The 13,262-nt window shown below is 32.7% G+C and overlaps 1 long non-coding RNA gene across 1 annotated transcript; it reads left to right on the plus strand.

The window, feature by feature from the left end:
• Window positions 1–4,293: 4,293 nt before the first annotated feature.
• Window positions 4,294–4,861, plus strand: LOC122003658. The gene is made up of 2 exons (XR_006118021.1): window positions 4,294–4,576; window positions 4,680–4,861. It is a non-coding gene; the product is annotated as an uncharacterized LOC122003658 (long non-coding RNA).
• The last annotated feature ends 8,401 nt before the right edge of the window (window positions 4,862–13,262 follow it).

Raw genomic sequence — 13,262 nt, forward strand, 5'->3', positions numbered from 1 at the left:
TTTGACCGAATTTGTTCAAACTGGAACTTTAACTCAAGTCCAACAACTTGAGGAAGAAAATTCTAACTTAAAAAGTCAAGTCAAAGAACTCAGGGACTCATTGGAATGGTTCACTTTGGGTTCTAAGAACCTTGATCTAATTATTAGGAAACAAAGGGTCGTATACAACCGATCCGAACTTGGGTATAAGGTCAAACATAAATTTAAATCTTACCTATCTCTTATTAATCGAACAAATAGAAAAGTAGTCTAAGCATAGATCCCCAAGTCTAACATGATTAATCAAGTTGAAGTTGATCAATATTTGATCCCTAAGTATCAAATCCACTACCTTAATAGACCTTATCGAGGCTCTGATCCAGGAAGAGCCAATAGAAAGACAATTTTTATTAGATAAACCTGATTGATATTTGATTTACTACTTTCCCAATACATGCTTAGATTAGGGTAGATAAGGACTTAGGCTTGATTGACACTTGAATAATTAGACCTAGGATTTTCAGAAATAAAATTAAATATATAATTTCTTTAAAAGGCTTTGTCTAGAAGTGGTTATTGCTCCAATACCCAAGAAGGCCTAGTGCCTCGCCCTAGTCTGGAAGTCAATTATTGAAATAGATGTTTAATTGACTAACTATTGAACCTTAATCTAACTCAAATGTAAATCAATCCTTAGATTTTAATCAAAATTGAAGATAAAATTAATCATCTCATAAAATAGATAAGGTTACATGATTGATAATCTAGAAAAAAAGGTGAGATGAATTTAGATTTAAAATTAGTTAATTAAAGCTTACACCTAAATTAATTTTTAAATCAAAACAAATATAATTCAAATTAATCAAACTTAACCTAAATCAAACTTAACCAAACTTAAACCGAATCAAATTAAACTTAATTTAATTTTCAAAAATTATTTTTAAAATTTTAATTATTTTCAAATTTTAATTTCAAAATGTTACTTATTTTCAATTCTTAATTAATTTTAAAATCTTACTTATTTTCAATTCTTAATTAATTTTTAAATTTTAATTAATTTCAAAATGTTACTTAATTTCAAATCATAATTAATTTTAAAATTGTAATTCATGTAATTCAAACTAATATTTTTTAAGATTTAAATTTAGTTTTCAAACTTATATTTTCAAAATTCAAATTTAATTATTCAAACTTAATTTTTTTTTAAAATTCAAATTTAAACTTAGATATTTTGAAGTTCAAAATTATTTTTTTCAAAAATGTTGTTCTCAAAGTTAAAATCAACTTCAAAATTAATATTAATTTTTTCTCACACCAACTCATAAGTTTAACATGTGTGATAACTTAGAAATGATGACATGAAAAATCAGAAAAATAAATAATTATTTTAAGTATGTTCTTAATGATATTTTTTTCTCATGCTTAGATTGTAGGATCCTCAAACTTAAATCATTTACTTTTAAAAAAATGACATTAATCAATGGGGACAAAAAATGGAGTTAAGTTAAATATTTTTATTTTTATTTTCAAAAGTTAAAATATTTTTTAAATATGAAGTTAAGTTTTTTTTTTACAGTGTAACTTTTTTTTTGAAAAAAACAAGCTTAAATATTTTTGAAAAAGAAAGTTTAAATAATTTTTATATTTGGTAAACTATATATATATATATATTTTAAAAAGTATTTTTAACTAAGTTTTTTTAATCTTTTTAAAAGCTAAGCACTTCACTAGAAATCTTTTTAAAAGATAAGTACTTAAACTAAATTTTTAATGAAATCTTTTCAAAAAGCTAAGTAATTAACTAAGTTTATTTGAAATATTTTTAAAAAGCTAAGTACTTAATTAACTAAGTTTTTTTAAGGGAATCTTGTAAAAAGCTAAGTACTTTACTAAGTTTTTTAAAATCTTTCCAAAATCTCAAGTACTTAACTAAGTTTTTATATAAATTTTTTTCAGAAGCTAAGTAGTTAGCAAAGTGTTTTTTTCATATCTAAGAATTTAACTATGTTCTTTATTAAGGAAAAAGCTAAGAAAGTGATGATTTCAGGAGAGCTTAAAATTAAAAAGATTAAAAAATTAGCTTTTTTCTTTACAAGTTAAACAATTTTCTCGTGTATTCTTTTTTATTTATGTCAAACAGGAAGAGAAAAGTTAAAAGTTAAGTCAAACATAGCTTAATAAAATTAAGGGGGAGCATCTTTAATTTATTAAAATTTTAAATTGGTTTATTTATGCTCAATTTCTATACTTATGCTTTATTTTTTTTTGTTATGCATTACTTAACTTTGAATTATGTTGTCATAATAAAAAAAGGGAGATTGTTGATACAAGAAACACTAGCTGATCAAACCTAAGTTTTTATTATGACAAACGGTTCAAAGTTAAGGTTTCTTGTTATCTAACAAGTTTGACTGAATTTGTAGGAAAGTCCTAAGTGATCTTAGGCAATAGAAAAGTCCTACTTGAGGTTAGGTAGGTGGAAAGTCCTAACTGCAGTTAGGCAACAAAGTCCTGGTCCAGGGGATTGGGTAAAGTCTTGGCGGATCGAAGACTTTGGGCGAAATCCTAGAGTCGAGGACTCTAGGTAAATTCCTGAGGGTCGCAGACACCAGGTGGAAGACTGGACGGGTCTTAAATCAGACGTTCAACATAAAGTCTTGAAGTCCTGAACGTTAAGCAAACGTCCAAACGTTCTGGAGAATCGGTCTAAAAAAAGTAAAATCTCCTGAGAGAAGTAGGTGATGATGCGTTCCCCGAAGAGGGAACAGTAGGAGTCAGTCCGACCTAAAGTTTTAGCGAAACTCAAAGTCAAGACCAGACAGTCCGAAGGCTGTTAAAACTTGTTCTTTAAATGTTATTGCCTGGACTAACCTTGTTTTGCAGAAAAAGAAGTTTGCGAAAATGGTGATCCAGACACCCGAAGGGAGTTTGGGCGCTCGGAGCTGCTCCGAGCGCCCGGGAGGCCTTCATACGGGCTAGGTGCCTGGTCAAGCGCCCTTGTGGTTTGAGCGCCCGAAGTTGCTCCAGGCGACCAAACAACCATAAGATGATCTCTTTGCTAAGCTGGAGCGCACTGACTAGCAGACCTACATTACAATTCAGGCACCGGGGGGTGGTCCGGGCGCCCGAAGGTGGATAACTTTTACAGGATCGAGCTTCGACGAGAGTATGCCACATCAGCCTTGTGGGGGCGCCCGGGGGAGCTTCCAAGCGCCAGAGTGGACTATAAAAGGAGGATTCAGCCAGCACCTCAAACACAATATTCCGAACAACTTCCGCTTATGCGTGTTGCTCAGAAATGCCTCCATGACACCCGAAAGATACGACCACGATGACTACATTCAAGATTATTTTCTAAGGCGTCGGTATTGCTTTCTTTTAAAAGCTACTTGTTCTAAATTGTAATTCTCCTTTATAACTTTTTGATTAATTAGTGATTGTCCAACGAAAATACTTTCACATGTGTGCTTTGGAATATGAGTCGTCACAGGTTTCAAACAAAGTAAAACTTGATGTATTTGAGGATGCTTGTGTTTTTACTTTCCATTTCCATTGTTAGTTATTCTGATCGAACGTTTTCCGAAAAGCGTGACAACCACAAGTGTTATTCATCCCCTCAAGTGCAACAATTCTGCATAAGCAAGCAACAAGGATTCGATTATCATGTAGCACAAATAAAAGATTACAGCGTTCGAATCACTCATGGTGCTGAACTATCTCCATGCATAATATGTACCTTTTAAATTTATCCTTGATAAAATTTTTATGGAATTGGACCAATCCATCTCGAAATGAATGAGTGTCACAATAATGAAAAGAGTACCTTTATACTAACACTTCTGTAAAATGTAAAATTCGTCATCCTAACATCCTCCTTTTATGACTGTCTCATGTTAAAATTAATTATCATATGATAAGATGATTTCTCTATCTTTACGAAGATTAAATCCTTAATTTTATAAATCTATCCTATAATATGTAAACTGAATTATGTCCCGTGAGCGTGTCCTCATGACACGTTATGTGAGACGGTGACTTATTATTTAAGTAATTGACCGAACTGAAATACATATTAGACCAATTCTATTAATTAATTTAAAAAAACTCTAGAGGACAGAATTTTGTGACGTTGTCACAAATTAATAAATAATCATAATCACCAAAAATCCAAAATTCCGCCCGGGACAAAATTTATTCTCGTCATAGCAGGAAATAAAAGGGAAATAAATACAAGAAATAAAGAATAAAAATTGCCAGCCAATCAGTCTCGATATAGAAACAATTTGGTAAAGATTAAGTAGCGATAAGGAAAGAGCAGGTGCAGAAGGATATGAGATGGCTTAGCTTAGCCTGCAAGGAAAACTAATCAGAAGAAAACAAACTAATCTATAAAAAGAGCCACACACTCTCTTTTTCTTATTCATCAATCACCTCTCTTTCTCCCCCCTTCTTTCTTTCTTTCTTTCTGCCTCCTCTTGGTGTTGCAGGAATTAAAGCAATAAGCGAGGAAGATGTACGCTCCGATGGGGTCACAGGAGATGTCTTACTTGGAGCACGTCCACAGGCGCCACCATGAGAAAGGCTTCCTCTATGCCTGGTAATTCATATACTTCTGCCTAGCTTGTTTATTCGTTCCTAAATCTTCTTATATTTCACTTCAATTGTTTTATTGATTACTGTTTGGTTGGATTTCGATCAAGTTTGTTTGCGTTGTGTTGCTGCTTCTGCTGCTTTGAGACCTGCGAGTGCTGCCTCGACTGCCTCTGCTGCTGCTGCTGCAACTAGGAATTAATCAATCAATGTCAAGGAACAGCAGCTGATGGAAGAATGAATGCAATCCATTATATATGGCATTTAATCCACAATAAAACTTATGGGCTCACTATGTTTGTTGCTTTGTGTCCAACAGTATAATTTAGGTTTGATAAGCCTGAAGAATTTAATGAAAAAAAAAAGAGAGAAAGAAGAATTAGCAGGGAAATTTTGCCTCGACTGCTTTGAAACCCCAATACGAATGAAATAACTAGGAAGGGAACCTTGACAGGAAAGGGATAATTATCCTACTCCTTCTGGGTAATTTTATTCTTCCAGTAGTCAATGTGTTGGGACAATAATTCTTGTTTGTGATTAAATTTAATTATGAATTAAATTAGATATATTTTTGATGATTTTTACATATATAACACATGTAAAATATCATGTGAAATAGAGACTGAAATGATCGCCAGAAGAAAGGACACCACACATCATCTTATAATAAACTCTATAATTTGAGGATACTAAAACTTGTATAGAATTATCACATGAATATAAAGAATTGATAATTTGTGCTGCACTTAGAAAAAAATATCCGCGGTCTGATCTATTATCTTGTGTTTTCTTGCAATTTTTTTTCTCCTTTCCTAATATATTGAAATACATATAATACACAAAATAAAAATCTACATACAATTTGAATCAATTATATTCTAAATAAAAAAATATTGTACACTTTTGGTTTTTTTTTTCTTATTCTGAAATGTAATTAATCTCATGTATTGTTCTGGATAAGCTCTTTTATCTCTATGTTATAAAAAAAAAAAAAATTGACAATTATAGTACTTCTTTTTAAATTTTGACTTTAAGTTTCATTATTTTTTTTATTATTGAGCGTAGCGTCCAATTTTCTATTTGGAGGAAGATCATATTTTTCCTACTAAAAATATTTAAATAAATTATCATTACCTAAATTAAAAATCTTAAACACTAAAATAATATAAAAGTAATTTATTTATCTTGATAACATTTAACATGTCTTTCTTTTTATTGGCATTTTATGACAATCTTTCACATCAATTGGATAATACTTATCATTTTTTTTGTCAAAAAATCCAAAAAAATCAGTAAATTTATTTCTGTTTGTTTCTATAGAATACCCCATATCATCACATGGAATCTTGATGTGTGGTAATGTGCTAAGTCAATCCTAATTTTTTTTTCATAAATATAGAACATCTTTTTTCCTATTAGTATTAAGAGGTTCATCGTCACTATCTATATACATATAAAAAACGATATAAGACAAAATATAAATAATAAAATAATTTATTATAATTTTCATTATATGTTATGTTCATTAGATTCTTTATTCATATCATCATTTTAGTTTAGAACTGAATAATTGTTTTCAACATATGGGATATTATCTTGCACGTTAACATGTAATTGATTGGAAGTTGCATCTATTTGGTTATTCAAGGTACCTTGTATATTTTGATCATATGTAAAATATTGATTCAAGTAAAAAATGTAAATAAGAATTTTTTATGTATAAATTTAGATAATATCTTGTTCAATTGAATGTCGATACATGTGATTCGTACTTATAGTTGATGGCTACATATCTATCTCAGTTTGAAGTTTAAAAGTAGATTTCCTATTAGTTAATTTGATGCTTAGGAGTCATGCATTCCTACTACAAATAATAGTTAGTTACAAATTATAGATAATACATAAGTATAAATCTTATAATATAAAAAGTAAAAAAGTTAAACATGAAAAAGAAATACATATCACCATATATCATTCAATCATCATATAAAAATTCATTTTGTTGTTATTACAATGATAATTAACTAAACATAAATGCATAGACTAGATAAAATTTTATCATAAATTAGTATCAATTTCCACTCCTGCAACATCATCACAAACTCAAACCACTTCTTCATCTTCATTGTAGTCTTTAGAATTACGAATATAATTTTAAAAATATGTATCAACATTTGCCATAGGCTACATTTTATACTTTGCTCATGCACAAGTGGTCATAATGACATGTCAATCACAATCAATTGGATCTTCCATGTAAAATACTTGCATAGCCTGAGATGCTAAATATAAGGCTCATTATGACACCTAACATTTTAAAAATTGGCTAACACAAAATCATCCTCATCCAATTTTAGTTATTTAACTTTGGAGACTCACTCACATTAAAATAAAATAACTTTTCGACCTCCTCTATAGTCTAACTGAATCACATTTTATAAAATCTCATAATAATCAAGTTCACTTAATACTGGATTATGATCTCTTATACTTGAATAACTTAAAGTAGTTGCCCTAACAATTACACCATAATTTTAAGTTTTTCTCTTACGTTCCACTCCCTTTATATGAAACTTAAATCCATTTGAAACAAGTTTTTCATATCATATCCCAATGACATCTGGGCATCTGGCAATTGATCTCAAATCATTTGACACTTGATCATTTGCTAGAAGATTTATATCTTCAATCTATCATACAATAAGTACTTAATCAATTATATTTGAAAAATATTATAACATATAGTTTTAATAACTATTATAACACAGCTGACATCATGAGGCAAAAGTTTCACTATGTAAATGCTCAATTTGGTGTCTTCCAATTCTTTGGTGTTCACTTCAAAAAGAATAATAATTTTGTAAATAAAGATGACTTAAATAGTTATATATTTAAACACATGATTTATATAAAAAAGAACACTCTATATAAGATTGGACGCGATGACAACTAAATAACACATATTGATGTGCCTTCTTTAATATCTCAATGTCAAACTTAGTTGTAATGGTCATTCCAAGTGCATAACTTAAGCAATTGAACACGTCTAATGTAAATGTAGAATCAATATTTATATCATCATTTCTTGGTGATTGATTAAAGTTTATCTCTATATAATTTGCTAAATATAAAGAGTAAAATGTCAATCACTCCTCAACTAAATACCCTTTAGCAATAGATCCGTCTAGTCTAATTCTATTTCAAACATAAAACTTCAATGTTCCCAGGTACTTTATTGTAAGTACCCCATAGTACTTTTGATGTGATTAACCAAGTCAAGTTAGGTCTTGCTGGGGTTTGATCCTTGTGTCTCAATGTGTAAAAACTTAAGAGCAGAAGAAGTTGAGCGAAACACGTAGCTAGTGAAAAGGATGGCACGGGAGAGAGTAGACGGACTCAGTGCATCCAAGGGATGAGGAGCTGCGGAAGAGTACGCAGGTAGATGAGAAGGAAGCATACGGCATTTTGGAGGGACAAGAAGTCGGAGAGGAAGCTTGCTCGAGGAGAAGGCCGGAAAATGGGTTCAGGTGAGCCCTATTCTGGATGACCAAAATCACCCAAGTGAGCAGAGTTAAAGCGGAAGACTCGAACAAAAATTCAACCTAAAGTTGACTGTGGTCCCGACACCTGGAGCTATTTTGGGCGCCCGAAGCTACTCCTGGCACCTGAACCATTCTGGTCCAGCCGGGGCGCCTTGGCGAGGCACCCCTGTACGAAGGCAGTACTAGCACCCGGAGCTGTTCCAAGCACTTGGACCAGAGAAATTTATCCAGATTGAGCTGTTGCAATTCGTTGCTTCGTGGATAAAGTTTTATCCACACTTAGGCACCTGAAACTCTTCCAGACACCCAAAGTAAGGCTATAAATACAACCTTCATCTTAATAGTCAGAACAACACTTGTAAACAATCTTCTCTTCTGTTCTACTTTGTGATATAGTGCTTTAATTGCTATAAGAGGCTTCTCCACTAGAAGGAGATTTAATAGTGAGCTTTTAATGTTTTGGACTAATAATCTTCTGATTGCAAACCAAGTAAAAAAGATCTATCTCTACTTTCTTTTTAATTAGTTTACTATTAAACAAGTGTGTCTTAATTTAGTTTGAAAAGTTGAGAAAGGTGTTTTGTTTGTTTTATATTGTGCAGGATAATTCACTCCCTCTTGTTGCTGCCAAGGGACCAACACTTATATCAATACACAACAATTTGTATTATTTATCTAAAAAAATATTTTAAAAAATCAATAAGATTTATATTACCTTTCAATTAGATACATCCAATGATAGTGAACTGCCCCAGCAAGTTGTTCTTCACTTGTCAAATGAATAGTTATATGAGTCATTATGTCAAAAAATGATGGAGGAAAAATCTTTTGCAATTCACATAGGATCACTACAATATCTCTCCCCAAACGAACCAAATCTATAGGAGAAATTACTTTACAACATAACTTTCAAAAATATCTGCTTAATCTAATCAAAGAAATTTGAATGGATTTAGGTAAAGTTCTTTATAGTGCTACTAACAACAATTGCTACATCAAAATGTGAGTATCATGACTTTTTAGAGCACTTAATTTTATCGGTTTCATTTGAACACATCATGATATGTTGGATGCATAGTCATTTGTAACTTTCATTTTTTTTAAGACCTTGTAAAATATACCCTTCTCTTTTTTTCTCATTGGAAAAGATGTTGGAGGTAAATAAACTTTCTTTGGTCCTTTCTCAATAGGATGAAATGATGATCTTATCCCCATTGCAAATCAAGTCATGATTTGAGATTATCTTTTGATTTGTCTTCTATATTCAGTAATGTCCCATATATAGATTTACATACATTCTTTTCAATATGCATAAGGTCAAGATTGTGACGTATCATATATATTTCCGATATGGTAAATCAAAGAAGACAATTGAATGATAGTGTCTCACTTATCACCATGTCTCCTAATAGTGTAGGTGGTGGTTTTATGCTCTTCTGTGCCATCAAAAAATTGAGTATTTTTTCAAAATGCATGATCACTATTTAAAAACCTCTGATGACCATATAGTAGTATTATTCACCATATTTTAACCATTGTGAATGAGTAAATTAATTATACATTGTTCTATTTAGTTGATATATGATATGTTTAAATTCCTATCTCCCATAAGTCCTTCAAATATGCAATAAGAGGTTGCAAGTATATATCGATGTTATTTTCTAGAGTAGATGGGTCAAGTATCAATAGTGGAAATATAAAGTATGGTTGCTTTATACACATCCATGGTGGAAAATTATATGATATTAAAATAACTGACCATATACTATGTGTCACACTCATATTTTTGAATGGATTAAATCCATATGATGCTAAACTAAGTCTTATGTTCCTAGGATCCTTTACAAATTTTGGGTGCTTATAGTCAAATGTTTGCCAAGCTAGGGAGTCAGTCGGATATCGCATGTAACTATCCTTTGTGCGGGATTCAGAATGTCATCTCATATGGGATGTTGTTTTGGATGACATGAACAAACGTTGTAATCTTGACTTTATTAGAAAATATCATAAAATCTTACATGCAATTTTTCTCTTCTCACCCGTAGGATCATTTTCAAATGTTTCCTATCTAAGCTCCCTACATGTTTTGCATTGAAATCTTTCTTTATCCAACCTCCAAAAAAAAATACAATCATTAGGGCAAACATCAATTTTCTAGTAACCAAGTCTTAATTGCTTCATCAATTTTTATGCTTCATAATATGACTTAGGCAAATCATACATTGCATTTGGAAATACTTCTCTCAACATATTTAAAAGCATATCAAAAATCTTGTTGGTCATTTTACCTAGGCACTTCAAGTGAAGCAAACAAATAATAAATGCAAGTTTTGACAATTTCTTACAACATGGATAAAAATTTTTTGTGAATCATTAACTAATTTATAAAATTTCTCAGCCTCTCCAGCTGGAACCTCCTTATCATTTTTAAATTATAATGTGATAATAATACTATCATTATGAAATGGGATCTTATAAACTAATCCTTGCATATCATCTACATCCTTTTGAGATGAAACAAAAGCAAAGTTTGTAGATGCACTATATGCTATCTCTTCATGAGCTATCCGGTGAGTATAACATTTGATAAATCCATCAACCGTCAAATGATCATAAGCAGCATCTCTTAAAACAAATATATCATTCTTACATCGTACACAAGGGCATAAAACCATTCCATTTATATTAGCATTAGAAAATATAAAATGTAAGAAACTCTCAACTCCATTCCTATACTCCTAAGTTTGTCTCAGTAAAATCATCCAACTCTTATCTATAATGATTCTGCAAAAAAATACTTATTCAAATAAGTTTAACATTATGATAAATTAAAAAATTTTAAAATGCATATATATTAAATTTAACACTCAAAACATAGTATAAATTACAATACACAATATGAATGTATAGATATTAATAGCCACAACTCATAAATGACACAACCATTTAGTATGAGATAAGCCCTAATAGAGTTGCTTAGTAGTACATGTTGCTCACACATTTCTAAAGCTAAGTAAATAGGGAAAAAAATTGAGGATTATACCTTCTTTAGGGAATTCAAATCTTTAAAGAACATGTCTGAAGAAGAAAACTGATCTTTTGGGAGTGCTACGACAAGAGTGATGTGAGACTAAGCACCAAGATCAACTGCCACCATCACAAGTAGGCCATGAGATGTAGACATTGAAAGGGGGGTGGGGAACATGTGCCAACCAATAAACATGGAAATATCTACAGGATTGAAAGCACTAGAGGGGAAGTGAATAGCGCTCGCGACTTTCATGTTCATTTAAAACTCAGAGAGTAAAACACAGCATAATAAAGATAGAAAAGAAAACAAGCAATGCTAACAACGCCATGTTTTACTTGGTTTGGAGCCTATGACGACTCTTACTCCAAGGCCCACATGTGAGAGTATTTTCGTTGGACAATCACTAATCAATTGAATAGTTACAAAAGCAATTACAATTTAAGTGCAAGTAACTTTGATAACTAAATGATATTGATGACTAGAGAAGCATATCTTGAGTTTATTGTCGTCGAAGTAGCGTTTGGGTGTCGTAGAGTCTTCTATCGAGTAGCAAGTAGGAGAGAAACTTGCTCAAATTGATGTCTTTGAGCTGCTAGTCGAACCCTCCTTTTATAGTCTCATCCAAGCACCTGGATCCCCTCCTGGACCCTGAAGTGTGTTGTTGCAATCGACCTAGGTTTGATCGGTACGATCATGATTTTGATGTGTGTGTCAAAGAGTTTAAGTTAGGCTTTCATATTCCTTTGATATGTGTGTTTGAGTCATGCAGGACTTGGTGAAGCACACATGAGGAGCTTGGTGCAGTTAAGCTTGGGAAGCTTATCCTAGGGCTCGGGTCCTTGAGACGATGAAGGATGATGTTGAAGACATCTGAGAGACCATCGAACGAGGAGCAATGGAGTTGAGCCAAGGGAAGCAGACTTTAAGGCAACGTAAAGGATGGCACGGGGAGGAGCCGCGGACTCGGGTGCATCTGAGGGACGAAGGCCGAGGAAGAGGGCTCAAGGGCGACTCTAGAGAGGATGAGTGTGAGTGTGTAACTGGGACCAGATGACTGATGGAAGTTGCAGTCGACTGGTTCAATCGACTGAGCAGTTGACTAGGAGCGAACAAAAGCATTTTGTTCGCTCAGCCAGCAACTAGCAGTCGATTGGTACTTTTACCAGTCGACTAGTAAGTGGTCGTTGATGGCCATTGGCAGAAACTCTAATTCTGCCAAGTAGCTGTTGGCTATATCCAACGGTTGTACCAGTCGACTGATGGAAGTGCCAGTCAACTGGTGCGCATGAAATAAGTTATCTTGTGATTAACTCTTTTCTTTCTATATATTGGAAGTTTGGGGCATTGAAGGAGGTTACTGATATTGTTGATACACTCCTAGTCTTGGCCTCCAAGCTTTCAAAGCCTAACACTTTTCTTCCAATTCTTGTTCTCAATCTTGTAAAGAAGAAGAGTACCTTATAAGAGGTTTGCTCCACTGATAAGGAGAAAGCTCTAGCCAGAGATTCTCGGGGACTAATCTATCAAAGGATTAAGGGATCGTCCACCTCAAGGACAAGCAGTGGAGTAGGAGCAAGGAATCTCCGAACCACGTTACATTGAATGTGTTAGCATTTGTATTTTTGAATGCTTTCTTATTTTAGTTTCATTTCTGCTTGCGCCAACTAACCTTGTAGAGAAGTAATCAACTTGGGGGTGTCCAAGCTATTCAACCCCCCTTCTAGCCGACCACAAGATTCTCTACAAGTGGTATCAGAGCGAGGACGCCCTTCAATGGACTAATCGCCAAGAAGTGCAACATCATCAAATAGTCGACTCACACATTCAACCATCAAAATTCGAAGGAGATTTTTCTTGGTGGAAAAAGAGAATGGAGGTATTTTTCGATACTGATTTTGAAAAATACCTCCATTTTTGATTGCTTTGTATTTTAGTTTCATTTCTGCTTGCGCAAACTAACCTTGTAGAGAAGTAATCAACTTGGGGGTGTCCAAGCTATTCAACCCCCCTTCTAGCCGACCACAAGATTCTCTACAAGTGGTATCAGAGCGAGGACGCCCTTCAATGGACTAATCGCCAAGAAGTGCAACATCATCAAATGGTCGACTCACACATTCAAC

The sequence above is a fragment of the Zingiber officinale genome, chromosome 7B, assembly GCF_018446385.1.
Source record: "Zingiber officinale cultivar Zhangliang chromosome 7B, Zo_v1.1, whole genome shotgun sequence".
In the NCBI taxonomy this organism is placed as follows: domain Eukaryota; kingdom Viridiplantae; phylum Streptophyta; class Magnoliopsida; order Zingiberales; family Zingiberaceae; genus Zingiber; species Zingiber officinale.